Genomic DNA, 18,642 nt, shown 5'->3' on the forward strand with positions numbered 1-18,642 from the left:
ATTGACCCTCACCAAAGGGAGCTACTCCTATGTGTGTCATCTAGATCTTTACATAGCTTCTAATTAGGATTTGTTATAACCGGTCTCTGATACCAATTGAAAAACAAAGTGTAGTCCCAAGAGGGGAGGGTGAATTGGGTTACTAAAATTTCTTTTAAATCCATTTTTTTTTTTTTTATAAATTTTTAACCTCTTTTAATGAATTTTTGACTTCTTGTTGATTTAGTAATCACACAAAAACTTAAGTCTTTTGATTCAATCCACAACCACAAAAGTTAAACAAAAACTTCAATCAACCAATCAAACAACCACAATGTGTTCAATCAATATATGCTATATAATTCCTTCAGCGATTCTCAACTTGGTGGTATGTAGTTGTATGTTAAACAACATAACATTCATACTCATTCCAAATTTCAGATTTCAAATAATCCTTCAGTTAATAAGTTTTGGGGTGTTGACCAATCAACATACTCCCTTATGGTTTTTGCAAATTATTGATCAACTAACGTACTCCCTTTCAGTTTCCGCAAGTCCCAAAAAAAAATTAAATTTCGGCTTATTTAAAATCCAAACCAAGTAGTTTTTATGATTAGGAAATTTAAATCATCCACGCAATTAATATATTTTATGAAATAAAAGAGAGTAAGGGAAAGAGAAAGAGACAAAGGTTTTTATGAGGTTTGGCTTATCCCTAGCCTACGTCCTCACCTTAGGCAAAACCACCTAAGGATTTCACTATACTTGTTCCTTTTAGGGCGAAAAAAACCTTTTACACTTCCTTCTTTTATAGGTAGAGATACCTCTCCAAACGAAATCCTATGCTTGGTAACAACGATCCAACAAACTTGAATCATCTACAAGACAAGAAACAAGATAAGAGAACTTGTGTACAAGAGACACTCTCAAATAAAGTAGGTTAGTACTATATACTTCAAAGTAATTCAATATAAATTAATTGAAGCTCAATAAAATTTTATCACTAAATTAATTTTCCTTTGATTGAAAGGTCAGACTTTGAAAACACAATTTCGATGTGAGGATCAGCAAGAAGTTAGTAGAATGTGTAGCAAGATGTTGGCAAGAATGCCTTAGAGAGTTAAAAGCACGTGAGAGTCTTAGACTACGGCATATGCTTCTAGGTCAATGAAAAGTTCATGTCTTGGGGGCTATTTATAGAGTTTTCCTTGCTCCCCAAGTTGACTTGGAGTGTTTGGTCAACTTTGCAAACGATTTGGAGCCCTAGGATCAATTTTAAAAATCTTCCCATTGGTAATTAAAAAAAATTTCTTCGAGTGGTAGTCGCCTGGCACGACGTGGCAAGCGTCTATCTCAATTCAAAATGAAAAGTCAGAACACTGGCAGTCACTTGTAAAAACATAGTCAGGCACCTGGGAAGACCAGGCAAGCGCTTGTCAGGCACCTAGCATGCACCTGCCACCTTTATGTATGCCAGTTCTTAAAAAAACAAATTGGGCAGTCGCCAGGGAGGTTTGGGTAGGCACATGGCATTCAAAAACTTAGTTTTTTTAAGATTTTGACTTTGAAAACTTTTTTCCATTGGAGACATTTATAGTTTATAACTTTAGAAAACATATTTCAAGGTCTTTAAAAAATGGTTGCTTAGATTTTGATTTGTCCTAAAAAGCTTCAACCATTTTATATCGAGTCTTACCTGAATTACTTACATCAAGACTCTTTTAATGACTCTAAATCTTTCAGCTCTTGGAGTCTTCATACTTTTCTTTTGCTTTGAGTCCTTTCTTTGAGTTTTAAAAAAACTTTGAGTTTCAATCCTTCAAGCTTTCATAAAATATGTCAATCTTTGAGCTTTAACATCCCTTTAGCTTGTGCCACTTGTTTGCATATTTCCATTGAGCTATCTAAGTTTTGATTCCTGAAACATATCTGTTGGCCTGGTTGAATGTCTAAAAGGGGGGTGAATAGACTTTCTTCACGGATGTACTAACTTTCTACAACCACAAAAATCTTACCAAGAGCAAGTGTATAAAGTTGTAGTGTAAAGATGCAGGAAATCACAATAATAATAAATGAGATATGAGAGAAGAGAAGTTAAACACAAAGATATTTACATGGTTCGGAACCCCGCGTACGTCCACACCTTGAGACCAACTCAAGGATTCCCAAAATCCACTATAATCCTCCTTTGGGCGGAGAAGCCAATACACAACAGCTCACAAAGAGCTTTCAACAAGGTGCTCACTAAGAGACACCCAATAATAGCTCACAAAGAGCCTTTCTTTACAAGAAGTAGATGAGAAATAAATGTAAACTTAAATACTCCCTTTGATCTAATTACAACAATAAAATCCTTACTCAATGTCCTCTTTTCAATAGAGTAGAAGCAAGACTAAAAGCAACAAGAAGAGGGCAAGTAAGTGTATGAGCAAACCCTAGAAGAACACCAATGAATGATCTTCTTACAATATCAACTGTCTTAGGTGAGGAATAAATGCTATTTACTCCTATTTAAACACGAAATGAGCGAGGGTAATGCTGGAGAGTCGTTGGGCAATTATGAATATGAGACAAGGGACAAACTAGCCATTCTGTAGCATTTAATGTTCGCTGCTGCCCGACGTTCGTCGACAAAGCCCTGTGTTCGTCGACAAGTTGCTGGTTCTGAATTCAGGTACCTCTCGGCATATTTTCGTTGACGAGAACCCTGTGTTCGTCAACGAGCTCTTCATTACATTCGTCGACGACGCCCTGTGTTCGTCGACAAGTTGTGGCTCTAAATTCAAATGGCTCTCGGTATATTTTCGTCGACGAGAACCCTGTGTTCCTCGACGAAGTTTGTGTTACACTCGTCGACGAAGCCCTGTGTTCGTCGACGAGTTCCTTCTTCTTATGACTTGTTCTTTTGAGTACAAAGAAGGTCCTTGTCTATTTGGGGGTTTCTTTTCACACTTTTAAATAACTTTACTTGTATTTTTGTGTGTGTGTGTGTGTGTGATACGCCCATTTCTTGCTCTTAGTTTTGAGTTTTACTCTATATACAAGATATTTACAAGATGGTCTCTCTCTCATTCTCTCATTCATCCTTCAGATGACTTTGTATATTTTGTATTGTCCATGAATGCATTGAGAGGCTTGTGTTTTTGGTCATGGTATGAGTTGCTTTGACTGTTTGTTGGTTCAGATACCATTCTGAATAGCTGAAACATGACTTAAAGAGAAACGTTAGTAGCCTTAAAAACTACTAATGGGTTCTTGTCATCAAAACACGGTGGGAATGAAAGACCCTTAACAACTTGGTCTAACATTTTCCCCCTTTTTGATGATGGCAATCCATTAGTGTTCTCTTTGAAAGATAAATGTTCCCCCTTACTAAAAGGAATGGTTTAGAGTTTGAATAAAATTCTGCCCCTTAATGTTTGCATTTTATGAAAGAGAATTTTATTAAATTTTGGCAGCATGTTGTTTATAAGTAAGATATTTTCCATTTATCCTTGCATAAACCATGATAGTCCAGTATATCAATCATTCAAGTACATAGATAGAGCATTTATATTTAAAAGATGCAATGCTTGCTAATGTTTCATTACTGAATATGTGCCGTGTTTACAAAAAGTGTTTAAAGCTAATATATTCTATTCTAACTACATCTGAATACAACTGAAAAGAATACAACTGAAAAGAGACCTAAATAATCTCTCCCCCTTTGCCATAATCAAAATTGGGGGATAGCAGAGAGAGTGCGCTACTTGCGCGGGTGACCCAGTCGATCAAAGAGTGTAGCGAAAGACGCGTCGAGAGAGTCAAAACGAGCATGGTTAGCATCCTCTTGCCTAGCAAGAGATGCATCTATGGAGTCAAAATGATGGCAGTGTCGAAGCTCTAATTGTGTTAGAGCATGCTGAAGCCCGTCCAGGCGCTCCAGTATATGGCTATACACGGTGTCCGCATGCTCGCCTTCTTCTGCTTCTTCTTCAGCCTCTAGGGTGGCCTCAACCTCATCGATGGGAATATTGCCCTGCTCGTGGGCTTTGACCCACGTGTTGGTGGCTTCATCCTTTTCAAAGTGCATGCGACGAAGCTTTAGGTAATTCATGATCTTCCTTTTCTTCTGGTTGGTTAGACTCTTGAGGAGAAGATCCTAGATGATCGACATTTGTATCTTGACAATTTGTGTCTTGATCATTATTTAACTTGAGTTGTTCTAATTCTCTTTCAATTCTAAAGGTAGTGACTTGGTTTTCTTCATCTATCTCAATGGGTGTTTTGGATGCGTGAGGATTTGTTTCATCAAATACAACATGGGTTGATTCTTGAACAGTTTGAATCCTTTTGTTGAATACCCTATATGCTTTACTATTCATGGCATATCCTATGAAATTCCCCTCATCGGAATTTGAATCAAACTTAGCTAAATGATCCCTATCGTTTAATATAAAATACTTACATCCAAAAACCTTAAAATGCGAGATGTAAGGTTTTCCACCCTTCCATATTTCATATGGGGTTTTTCCTATCTTGGATCTAATGATGACTCGGTTGCTAACATAGCATGCTGTGCTAACGGCTTCTGCCCAGAAGTGTTTTGGCAAATTATGTTCGTTGAGCATTGTTCTAGCCATTTCTTGGAGAGTTCAATTTTTTCTTTCAACTACTCCGTTTTGTTGTGGAGTTTTTGGTGCGGAGAAGTTGTGTGTGTGTCCATTTTCATTGCAAAAATCCTCAAGTTCTTTATTTCTAAACTCTCTTCTTTTATCACTCCTAATGTGTATAATTGACATTCCCTTCTCATTTTGGATTTTTCCACAAAAATGAATAAATGCATTACAAGTATCACTTTTGTTAGCAGGAAAAATTACCCATTAAAATCTAGAGAAGTTATCAACTATGACAAATACATACAGCTTTCCACTAATGCTAGCTATGTCATTAGGTCCAAATAGATCAAGATGGATTAACTCTAAGGGTCTTGATGTAGAGATTACTCTCTCAGTTTTGAAGGAGGTCTTAACTTGTTTTCCATATTGACATGCATCACATATTTTTTCTTTCACCTAATTATCTTTTGGTAGGCCATTTACTAGTTCCTTGGATGAAAGTTTATGAAGAAGATTCATGCTTGCATGACCTAGTCTCCTATGCCATAGTCAACAATTTTCATTGGTGACAGCTAAACACTTAATGTTACAATTTGTGATGTCATCAAACTCAACTGTGTATATGTTGGATTCACGTTTTCCTATGAGAATGGTATTTCCATTTAAGTCATTTATTAGGCATTTTGTGGATTAGAAAATAATGTTTAACCCTTTATCACATAGTTGACTAACACTTAACAAATTATGTTTGAGAGTATCAACTAGAGCAACATTCTCAATAGCCAAGGATGAATTACCTATTTTACCTTTACCGATGATTCTTCCCTTGGCGTTATCTCCAAACGTGACAAGTCTTTCCTTTTTGTAGGTGAGGGAGAGGAATTTACTTGCATCTCCCATCATGTGCCTTGAGCATCCACTGTCTAGAAACCATTTATTCTTTACGAAGTCACTCTTCAAGCATACCTGCACACAACATCAAGTGATTTATTTTGGTACCCATATTTTCTTGGGTCCTACTGGGTTAGTGTTCTTAATCACCCATCTGTAGTTTATATTTTTTCCTCTATTTCCCCTAAAGGGGCAAGTAAATCGCACATGACCCTTTTTCTCACAATATAGGCAGACTTTATTTGTGTGTGAGGGGTTTAATTTAGGTGCATGATTTTTCTTTGATGCAGAACTCCTTTTAGCATAGAGGTTTGCAAATCCTATCGATTCTGAAGATGATAGGCCGTATCCCAAACCTTCTTTGAAAATTCCAAACCTTTGAGCTCCAAGTAATCTATTGAAATTTTCCTTACCATTTGTAAATTTATACATAGTATTGCTTTGATCCTCCACTTTCTTTTTCAATGAAGAGTTTTCTTAAAGGAATTCAATTACTTGACTTTTTAAGCTTTCAATTTCTTTTTGAGAGGACTCTTTGTAGTTTAAGTATTCTTTAGAAAGCTTTTCTTTTTCAAGACGAGAAGATGCATTTTCAGCTTTCAAGGTGTCACATGAGCAAATCTGGTTTTGTTTGCATTTTGAATAATTTTCTTCTAAAAGTTTAAGTTTCTTTTTAGATGCTCTTAGCTCAACATAGAGTTTTCTACAATTTCCTCTAATTCTTCATATGAAAGGAGATATTCGTCATCAGAATTTACCTTTTTTTGTTCATTCGCCATAAGGCAGAAATGAGCGACTTCTTCTTCGACTTCTTTGTCGGTTGAGGTTCCATCTAGTTCATCCCATTCAGTTGCGTTCATTGCTTTGAACCTCTTCTTGTCTCCTTGTTGATTGTTGCTTTTGTTTTTGAAGAGAGGGCAATCGGCCATGCGGTGCCCGATCTTTTTGCAATTGTAGCATCTGATGCTTGATTCTCCTTTCTCCTTTTGTTTGCCATTTCGTTTGTTCATCAGAAAGTTTCTGAATCTTCTAGTTAGTAGGGCAACTTCATCGTCATCATCATTCTCCTCTTCTTCTATGATCTCTCTTTGCTTCCCAGCTTTCAGAGCAATTCCGGTAGCCTTCTTGGGAGCTTCAGCTTCAACAGCAACATTTTTCTTCTTGATCTCGTAGGTCATGAGAGATCTAATTAGTTCGTTACATATGACCTTTGAGAGGTCCTTTGCTTCCTCAATTGCTGTGGAATTTGTGTGCCAAGATGTTGGTGGAGACCGAAGAACTTTCTGCACATTATCTTCCATAGAGTACTCTCTACCGAGAGCTTTTAGTCCATTAGTGATGTGTGTGAACCGTGTGAACATAGCTGTAATTGTTTCACCTTCTTCCATTTTGAACATTTCATATTCTTTTACAAGCATATAAATTTTAGATCTCTTTACCTAGGTAGTGCCTTCATACGTTACCAGAAGTTTTTCCCACATTTCCTTGGCCGTGTTGCAGCCGCATATCCGATTGTACTCTTCATCACTTATGGCACAATATAGGAAATTCTTGGTTTTAAAGTTGAGCTGTGCTAGTCTTGCATCTGCAATGAGAAGTTTTCCAATGGGTATGTCATCACCGTCTTCATTTTTGAAGGTGTAGTCTCTTTCTATGATGACATTCCATATACGGTAGTCATAGGCCTAGATAAAGATAGACATTCGATCCTTCCATCCTGGGTAGTTAGTTCCACAAAACTTGGGAGGGCGGTCCACAGATTGACCTTGGGCAAACATGTCTGCCATGTTGATCTTCTTGCCTGGATGTTACTCCAAATTTCAGCGACTGGCGCTCTGATACCACTTGTTGGCCCGGTTGAATGTCTAGAGGAGGGGTGAATAGACTTTCTTCATTGATGTGCTAACTTTCTACAACCATAAAAATCTTACCAAGAGCAAGTGTGTAAAGTTGCAGTGTAAAGATGCAGGAAATCACAATAATAATAGATGAGATATGAGAGAAGAGAAGCTGAACACAAAGATATTTACGTGGTTCGGCACCCCGCCTACATCCACGCCTTGAGACCAACTTAAGGATTCCCAAAATCCACTATAATCCTCCTTCGGGCGGAGAAGCCAATACACAGCAGCTCACAAAGAGCTTTCAACAAGGTGCTTACTAAGAGACACCCAATAATAGCTCACAAAGAGCCTTTCTTTACAAGAAGTAGATGAGAAATAAATGTAAACTTGAATACTCCCTTTGAGCTGATTACAACAATAAAATCCTTACTCAATGTCCTCTTGTCAATAGAGTAGAAGCAAGACTAAAAGCAGCAAGAAGAGGGCAAGTGAGTGTATGAGCAAACCCTAAAAGAACACCAATGAATGATCTTCTTACAATATCAACTCTCTTAGGTGAGGAATAAATGCTATTTACTCCTATTTAAACACCAAATGGGCAAGGGGAATGCTGGAGATCCATTGGGCATTTATGAATATGAGACAAGGGTCAAACTAGCCGTTCTGCAGCATTTAATGTTCGCTGCTGCCCGACATTCGTCGACGAAGCCTGAACTTCGTCGCCGAGCTCTTCAGTAAATTTGTCAACGAAGCCCTGTGTTCGTTGACGAGTTGTTGGTTCTAAATTCAGGTACCTCTCGGTATATTTTCGTCAACGAGAACCCTGTGTTCGTCGATGAGTTCTTCATTACATTCTTCGACGATGCCTTGTGTTCGTTGACAAGTTGTAGCTCTAAATTCAAATGGCTCTTGGTATATTTTTCATGGACGAGAACCCTGTGTTCGTCGATGAAGTTTGTGTTACACTCGTCGACGAAGCCCTGTGTTCGTCGACGAGTTCCTTCTTCTTATAATTTGTTCTTTTAGGTACAAAAAAGGTCCTTGTCCATTTTGGGGTTTCTTTTTACACTTTTAAATAACTTTACTTGTATTTGTGTGTGTGTGTGTGTGTGTGATACGCTCATTTCTTGCTCTTAGTTTTGAGTTTTACTCTATATACAAGATATTTACAAGATGGTCTCTCTCTCATTCTCACATTCATCCTTCAGATGACTTTGTATATTGTGTATCGTCCATGAATGCATTGAGAGGCTTGTGCTTTTGGTCATGGTATGAGTTGTTTTGACTGTTTGTTGGTTCAGATGCCGTTCTGTATAGCTAAAACATGACTTAGAGAGAAACGTTAGTAGCCTTAAGAACTGCTAATGGGTTGTTGTCATCAAAACATGGTAGGAATGAAAGATCCTTAACAACTTGGTCTAACAATATCAACTTGAAAGTATATCAAATTACATTGATTTGTTATCATCAAAATAAGAGTCGTAGCCCTTGTTAGGCCAACAGATGGGTTTGTTGATTTCTCATCAAAGGCTCGTTATTTTGTTTAGTGACAAGAACAAATGATATAAGTTCATAAATTTTAGTAAATTTCATTTCCCTATATTATATCTGCAGGAGCACATTAATGGGATGGAAAGTAGTAAAAGTTTTTTTCTAACTTGTCTTCATCGGTAATATTTTCTCCACATAAATTTAGTTTCGAGCTAATTTTATGTAGAGTTGAGTTATATTTGCTGACAGTTTTAAAATCTTGCAACCTTAGGTGTAACTATTCAAAACGAGTTTTTGGTAAAATCACTATTTTTTTATGGTCAAACCTATCCTTTAAATTTCTCCATAGGACGAGTGGGTCTTTAACAGTGAGGTATTCCATTTTTAACTCTTCTTCTAAATGATGTCGGATAAAGATCATGGTTTTAGCGCGATCCTACAAGGATACAGTATTTCCATCTAATATTGTATTTCCTAAATTCATTGCATTCAAATGGATTTCTACATAAAAAATCCATGAGAGATAGTTGTTGTCTTTGATGTTAAGGGGAACAAACTCAACTTTGCTTAGGCTTGACATTTGAATAAATTAACAATAATAAAGCGATTTAGAAAAGCGAGACATGCTAACTAAAATAATACAGAAATAGTAATATAATATTTTTTTGGAAGATTAAAAATATACTCTTTTAAGAGGTAAACAATTACTATCTCTTCTACAAATTAAATATATTGTCTCTTCAGGAGACTTATCTCTTCAGGAGATTAAACATATAGTCTCTTCAAGAGGACTATTTTACCATCTCTTCTGGAGATTGATAATATATATAGGCAGTATAGAAATAAAATCAGTCATTGAGGCGGTATTAATAAACAAAAATAAAACAGTTATATCAGTTGGGTAGAGCATCATGCTGATAACGTGTTATAAAATAATACAAGAATTAATAATAAATAAACGGGGATAAGCAAAAAGTAATGAAGACAAGCAAAAAAGAAAAAAGTGAGACTAGATTTATGTGATTCAGTTTATACCTACTCCACGGGCGGATGATATCAATAAGCCACTATGTTAAGAGAAATTATAACATGTATCTAGGTTTGTATAATTTTCCCACTATCTTACCCTATAAAATATCTCACTCTTTTCTCTTCTTTCTTTCTTTTCTCATTTTTTGCGTGTTTTCTTCCAACACTCTACTCTCTGCTCACTTCTACTTATCTTGTGCATATATTATTCTCTGTGTCTGCTCCTTCTTATATAGTTGTTGGAGGAGTAGAGGAAAAATAATTGAGTGGAATTGAGAGATGGAGAGAAGAGAGAGATGAATGGAAGAAGACATGGGAGTGACGTGAAAGGGAGACAAAGGGGACAGTCATCACTTCATTCACAACATAAGTAAGATTTTTTATTTTATTTTTTTTCTTTCAAGTGGCAGCCACTATTATTGGCAGCTAGCAACTATAATTTATAAACATTTCAATAGAAAACATTTTAATAAAAAACTGATATAATCAAGTCCACTTATCTTTCATTCAACTCTTTTTTGAAATTTCTTATGAAAATGAATTTAAGAACTAATCCTATTTATAAGAAATTGGAGGACGGGTATTTTTATAATTTCATAGATTTTTTAAGAATTAAGAAAAGAAATTAAATATATATTATATTATATAATTACATTATTATATTATATTCTATTATATTATATTATTATAAAAAGATTAAGGAGAGAGAGAGAGACATCCAAAAGGGCTGCTCCAGTTTCAGATTCAATTCAAATTAAATTGAATCTATTCAATCCTATTCATAAGGATAGACTTATCATCATTCATATATATCCATCATATATATTATATATTATATGTTATAATATTATTTATTTATTTATTTTTATTATTTAATTAATCAATTAATTAATATTATTTATTTTATTTAATTTATTAATTTAATATTTAATTATTATTATTATTATTATTATTATTTTAGGAATTATTATACTAATCATGTATATGGGATCGTTACATTATTATATTATACTATTATATTATATTATATTATATTATTATAAAAGGATTAAGGAGAGAGAGACATCTTACTCCTGTCTTCAAATTAAATTGAATCTGTTCAATCCTTTTCAATTGATAAGGATGGATGAATCTTCCACCCTTATCATCATTCTTATATATATCCATCATATATATAAATAAATATATATATATATATATTATTATTTATTTATTTATTTATTTATTATTTAATTTAATTTATTAATTTAATATTTAATATTTTATTATTTTTAAAAAAATTATTACACTAATCATGTATATATATTTTGGATGGTTACATAGTTGCCCTACTTTCTTTTCTCTTTTCTTTTTCTTTTTCTAAAGCTCCTTTCATTTTCTTTTTGAAAGTCATGCCTCTCTAATTCTCCACCCTCCTTTTTATAGATTTAGAATTTTGCAAATTCCTTCCTCAATCTTGCAGTTTCCCCATCAATGCAGATTTTTCCAATTAATTTCTCAATCTTATCGATTTTTTCAATTTTGAGAAATAAATCATTTTATTGAATATTCTAGCATAATCCCTTTTGTACTTTCCTTGTATTCCGCAATATTTGTATTCTAGTATATTAATAAATACGAGGAATTCAATTTTTAATAATTGCTTTTAGGGCAATCAGTTGCAAAATGAATAACTTAATTACAAGAAACAAAAGGATTCAATTTTAAAAGGACAGGGGTTTAATTTCAAAGAACTCAATTTTAAAATAATAAGGATTCAATTTAAAAATAATAGGGACTTAATTTCAACAAAAAAGACTTGGTTTCAGGGATTTCAATAACAGGGGTTTAATTTCAAAGGACTCAATGACAGGGACTTTCAAAAGGACTCAATTGGATTTTTTTTTCACAAAAAGACCCTTAAATTTTCGGAATGCATAATTGACCTCTCTTCATATAAATCTTCATGTTACAAAGGGTCGACTCATCGAGAGAAAAAGAGAGGTCTAGTTAAAATTGGGATATCTACAGCTACTTCTCTTTATACGTTTCGTTGTTTCAAGGTAGCAGTAGGAATTTTCCTCTATTATCTTTAGCAATAAGTTTATAAAAATAAAAGATACTTATTTTAGTCGGACAACAAAACTAACTCATGCTTTCAGATCAACTAGGCACTGTTTGTTTCTACTGCACGATAATTAAGGATGAAAATGATAACCCATAAAAATGTTGTTGAAATTTCAACTAAGTTGGACAAGGAGTATCTAACGACAAAAAATAAGCTAATGGTTCAACCCCTTTCAATAAATTATTTTTTTTTTCTGTCACTGTTTTCTTGATTGTCCTAAGATCTACACAACCAAAGCTTAATTCCTAACAAAAATTGCTTTCTAATGAACCAATTTTATCTTTTATGACTTCTCTTTTTCCAAAACGAATTATAATCAACTAATATATAATTTCTCATTTCATAACCATTCTATCGACTAAGCTTCAACCAAAAATATATATTTTTCACTTGAACAAGAGTCCAAATGCATTTTTTCAACCATATGTTAGACATTCTCACACATAAAAGGAAAATCAAATGAAAATCTATGATAATGTTTCAAGTTGTGGATTAGGACACAACGTATAATTGAATCAACTGCAAAAAAATTGAAAATCTAGCATTTATAGTGTACATTCACAGGCTTACACATACACACACGTGTGTATATATATATATATATATATATATATATATATATATATATATAATGTCACAAGGGACAAAATTTAAGTCTATTTTTAAGAAAATTAAGATTACCTATAGAGAAAGTAATAAAAATGCAATGAAAACTTTATATGAGTATAATAATTTAGAAAGAAATAATTCATGTAAAGATTATACTACTCCACACCACATGGAATAGATAAAGAATATACATTCTGATGAGAAAAATTTTAAAATAATCATTTTTTGTCTATTATTTTTTATGAATTGAATTTTTTTACATTATTATTTAAACTATCATATTTTATATTATTATTATTATTATTATTATTCTAGTTTTAGTAATAAACATTTCACCAGCGATAACTTAGGGTGCAAAATTAAATGGGCCATTGTACAAGCATCAAAGCATAAAGGTCTCTTGTGTCATTATGAAATTGCTCTCGTTTGCCCTTATGTCTATGAGTCATCCTCCTTGATCTGTCTTCATATATCTAGGGTAAAAAAGAATGTGAAAGAGTTAGCTATCACTGCAATTGAAGCGTGACATCTTCAAAAATATAAAGTAAAACTACGTACTATAGATTTATTGTGATCCGTCCCTTTCTCGGACCCTGTATACGCGGGAGTTTTGTACACCGAGTTATCCTTTTAATTTTTTAAAAAATAATCACAAAAATATCGTGTTTCTTGAATTTTTACAATTTTTATAGAAAAATAAAAAGTATATATTATTGATACTAATTTGCATAGCTCAGCTCTATAATTTCCTTAAGAATGAACTTTCTACCGCATAAGTTTATTCAATTCTTTCAAACATGCCCTTTTTCCTGCTCATTAGGATCATACCTATCTTGTAAATTTCCTCCCTAGCAAGCTTTTGCATATAGATTTATTGGAGTATGAGCTTGCACTACTGTTTTCTTTTTTAAGTGACATCTTATCACCTCCTGGCTCTGTTGGGTACAATCCTACCAGGCGGCAGCTAATTTACCCCCCACCAGGGCTTTCAAGTTTGAAAAGGGGTTTCTGCTTAACTATGTTAATTTGATTTTGTTCTTTTAACTAAAATTTTTAGTGTTGTGACTGTGGGGACGCATGGGAGCTCAGCGGAAGAAAAATGGTCATGCTGAACTATCCATTTTGAACTATTTATCATAATATCTTATGTGTCATAGTTTTACCAAAGAGATCTTGAGCTTGTAAGGTTAATTCAAACAGGCTAAAGTGAATTATATAAATTGAACCAAAATCATTACATTATGCTTATATTAAAAGGTCAACCGAATTTGACAGTACTTAAAGCGCTTCACTATTAATTATCTAATCCAACCCTACTCATTTATTAATTTTATAACGTTTATTGGTAGATGGAAATCCTAGCTTGCTAAAAAAAAAGGGGTAATGAAGATTTACCAGACTTACTTATGATTTATGATTTCTTTCAAATCAAAATGCTAACATTTTGAGGATAAAAATGAGATAATTATGAGGGGCAGTAGCTAGCTTTATGCCACTTGGATATCAAATGGCGCACATGTCGGCATATGTGATATGCCTCCCCTACTTGTTAATTTGCGCAGTACTATTTGTTTTGCTTTGGAGGAGAATGAAAAGGGAATCACCAGAGATGGAGAGTGATAATAATGCAATCTGCTATGCTGCTACAGATTTGCAACTTTTTAAATAGCTGCAGCTCAATCTCAGAATCAGCTCACTGCCTCAGCATGAGTAGACAGCTGCCACTCCCTCCTTCCACGTGTACGCACACCACAATATGCACTCACGAATGTTTGATTGGGGTTTCAGGTCGCCCCTTTAATCATCCTTCAGATAACTTGGTGATTCTAAACACAATAATGATTTCAATAACAAACCCGCATCGAAGACTCCGTAATAGAAGTGCTTTTTTCTGTTCTTGTTTTAATCTTTATTATAATTAGTAATGTCGTGAAATACACTTTCTAAAGAGTAACGCATACACAAGAGAAAGAGTATATAATATGAGAAAAAAACGATATATTTTATGTGGTTCGATAATAAATATATATTCATAAAATTTATGTAAAAGCATCCCCATTACAAATATCTAAGAATGCAAGTCACGGCTGGAAAGTTATAATGTTAATATTTACTCATATCATAGCTTGAGAAAGATAATTATGGGCATGAAGGAAGGTGAATGGCTGGAGGTGGCATGGAGGGCCAGAGGGGTTAAGGTTTGATAATGAAGGGGTTGATACAACATGGTGATTGGGTGTATACTTTTCAATTAAAATATGAATGTGGAGTCATTGTTTACGGGAATCATTTTGTTCTTGAGAATTATTTGGTAGTGAGGTTTATAATGGAAATGGAATGAAGTCTAAGATATTGAGTTGAGTGACTTCCTAGTTATCAACACTTAATCGGCTTTGAGATATTAATCAATAGCTAAGAAAATGGGGTTAATGACGATGGTATGTGTGCCACTTGAAACTGCTTCTCTCACCTAATTGATCAGATCCCCCTTTGCGAGCCGAGAAGTTTGACCAAAACGAAAACCCCAAAGAAATTTATTCACAGGGTTCCCTCCAGTGCACGGGAAAATACCAAAACCAAAAGTGAAATTTCATTTCCTCGGGAAAGCGATTCCAACCCATGCCCAGGGCCCACAGGTTTCTTGGAATTCTCAATTCTTCTGCATATATGATATAATATAAGAAAAGACCAGACAAGGACAAATTAATGTGCCCATTGTACTTTAATTTGCTTCTTGATGTAATGCCACAAACGCCAATCATAACTTGAATTTTGAAAGTTGAGAATCACAAGAGACAACTTTATTGTATTTGAAATTTTTAAATATTTACTTCAAAAATAGTTGCTGGTGGGAGATCAATGGGCATTCGTTATTAGGCTCATTTATTGGTAATTAATGTTATCTTGAACATATAAATACATACTTGCAAAGGTGATAATTCGGAAGCATAGCATACTTCCTCATTTTTAATTTTAAAAGGCATTTAACATGGCAATGGTAGCCATTGCCGAGTTCATCCGCGGCGGGGGTGGTGGTGGTGGTGGGGTTTAGGTGATCTCTAGAGAGAGAGACTGAGAGATTGGGAATGGGAAAGGGAAGAGTAGTGGTGGGACTTACAATACTGAAAATGGAAGTGGGGCGATGTCCCTTTCTATGGGCAGCATGGGGGGGGTGGGGGAGACATCTCATTGGCACATTATTAACTGGGAACTATAGAAGGCATTAAAAGGAAAAAGAGCACGTACCCTTCACAGCGGATGGCAGTGCTCCCACACTGTTATGCACGCACGCAGAGATATGCATGACGATGAACAATGGAGATGGGGTCATTGCCCTTTGCTCACCTGCAATTACTCCCATCATCACTAGTACTGTTACTGATCATGCTACCTATCTAGCTTGCCCACAAGTTGCACGCAGTAGCACAGGACACACATGGGCCATATGGCCTCCAACTACTATTACTCGTGGCTAAGCATATAAGACTCTGCCCTAGCTTCATATACCTCAAACACCCCTTACCCCACTTAAGTGCATGCCGTATTTTTTGTCTTTTTTCATTTTAGTTGTAAGGATGATTTCTCTTTCTCATTTCAGTTGCAACTTACTTCAATAATATTCCAACTTATATGTCAAACATTGAATTAGCTAATCGCAATTCCAAAACACTTAATGAAATATTTTTTTCATTACATGTGTTCATTTAAATTTGATTGTTCATTTAAATTTGATTTGTATCTACGTGCAAAGAAGAACCTAAAAGTTGCATTTTAAAGTATGAATTAATTTATGCTGTGTTTGGGTATATGAAATTCGGATCTTAAATTTGGATTTTGATGAATTTCAACAAAATTTAATATTATTTTATATATTTTTATCCAAATCCAAGATATCTCCAAACATATAATTATAGTTTTGAATTTAAATTTAAACAAACGTTTTAATAAAAATTTTATATTCTATTTTTCCTAAATCCACATAAATTTAAGTTCAAAATCTCCATTGAAAGGAAAGGTGTACTCCCAAGAAGGGGGATGAATTGGGTTTTAAAATTTTCTTTCTAAACTTTTGATTAAATATAACTCTTTTTGAAATTTTAAGTTAATCTCAAAATTCAATTTAACTTGATATCGACATAATTATTATCAACCACCTTATTTTACTTAGTATCCAATGATATTCCAATTTCAAGTTCAAACCTTTTATGTGAAGACACAACTTGATCAGATTTAGGAATCAATTTAAGATGGTTTAGAAACCAATATCAAATTTTAGTTTTGCTTTTGAATATGTCAATCCAACAAACAATATAGTATGTTGATAAAGAATCAAACTTAGAAATTCAACAGCCTTTCAAAATTCAGTCTTTGATGCCTATCAATCAATGTACTCCCTTTAAGATCTCCACAAATCCCAATAACAAATTAATTTCTAACAATTAAGTAAGCATCAACACAATTTATATATGCAGAAAATTAAAGAGAGTAGGGAAGAGAAAGACATCGAGAATTTACGAGGTTCAGCTATACCCGCCTACGTCTTCATGTTAGGCAAACGACCCAAGGATTTCACTATACCGCTCCCTTAACCGGACGGAGTAAACCATTTACACACTCCTTCAAGTAAAATAGAGCCCTCTTCTCCAAGAAATATCCCATGCTCGGTACAACTATTTAAACACCTGAACCGTCAACAAATCTCCCTAGCAAGAATCCTCTCTCGCTAGTCCAACGATTCAATAACCTAAACCGTCAAAAATCAACAAGAGAAACAAGAACAATTCTTGTGTACAAAGAGAACTCTCAAAAGAGCTGATTAATACAATTTAAGAACAATATACTTCAATCAAATAATAATATAGAAAGATGAAGCTCAAGTATATATCACCGGATTCTTTTTTAGATTGAAGATTTCAAATAGAGCACAAGAACCGTTAGCTATATCAACACAAACCCAGCAAGACTTTAAAAAATAGTTGAGCAAGATAGCATTGAACTTTGTAATTCATTTGATTAATACATTGTTGTTGGTGTGTTTGATCCTTGGAATTAACTTGTATTTATAAAGTTAAAAAGTGATTTTTCGTGCTACCCAAGTTACTTGGAGTATTCCCCAAATTTTCACAAAGTTTGGGGGCCAAGAAATCTCTTTTGGAAAGTTTCCTAACTATTAAAATTTGAATTTTACGAAGGTCAGTCGCCTATGCTGACTTTTTGAGTCCAGTCTCTATTTTGATGCTGACAAAGCATATGTTTCTTATGTATGTATTTAGCATGTGAACAAGTCCACAAATTTAACACACAAATAAGGAAACGGCGATGGAAGCTTGCAAGACTTAAAGCCTATACGATCATACGCATTCCATGAAGTTAGAAGAGCAAAAGAAGAAGAAGACATTTATTGTTTTATCTTGTAATGCATTTAAGTTTTATTTTTAGAATTTGGTCTGTAATAATGCATACATCTTGCATGTTATGATTTGAATGCGCAGACAGAACCATAGACAGACCTTAGGACATTGAATTTTTCATTAAAAACTTTTTTTCCTAAAAGTTCATACAAAGGTTTTGAAATGTCCTTATAGTTTAAATTGGGGCAAAAACAGGTCTTTGACCGACTTTTGGATTTTTGTGCTTAATTTAAAAGCCCAGTCAACCGAACCCTTGGCAGTATAAATTCCTTAGTCGACCGAACAAGACAGAAGTCAACATGTTGACTTTGTTCGGTCGACAATATTGAATTGAACACACCGTCCTTGGTCGACCGAGCCATCAACTTCTGACACCCCACCTATTTGGTCGACCAAACCTTGTATTTCAAATTGGCCTTGGTCGACCGAATCTATATGAATGGTCAACCAACCTTTGCTTTGGTCGACCAAACCGACAAAGGGTTTAGAAACACCCCGATATGGTCGACCAAACCTATAGTTCAAATTTGCCTCTGTTGACCGAACTTATAAAAGTGGCTGACCGAACCTTATCCTTGGTCGACCGAACCTCTCAGGTTGGCTTAATTTTTAACCGCTAATCGTCATTAATTTTTCACTTAAACATTTTCAAAATGACAAGCGTGTCCCTCAACGGTCAGATT

Source organism: Malania oleifera, chromosome 11, assembly GCF_029873635.1.
Source record: "Malania oleifera isolate guangnan ecotype guangnan chromosome 11, ASM2987363v1, whole genome shotgun sequence".
Taxonomy (NCBI): domain Eukaryota; kingdom Viridiplantae; phylum Streptophyta; class Magnoliopsida; order Santalales; family Ximeniaceae; genus Malania; species Malania oleifera.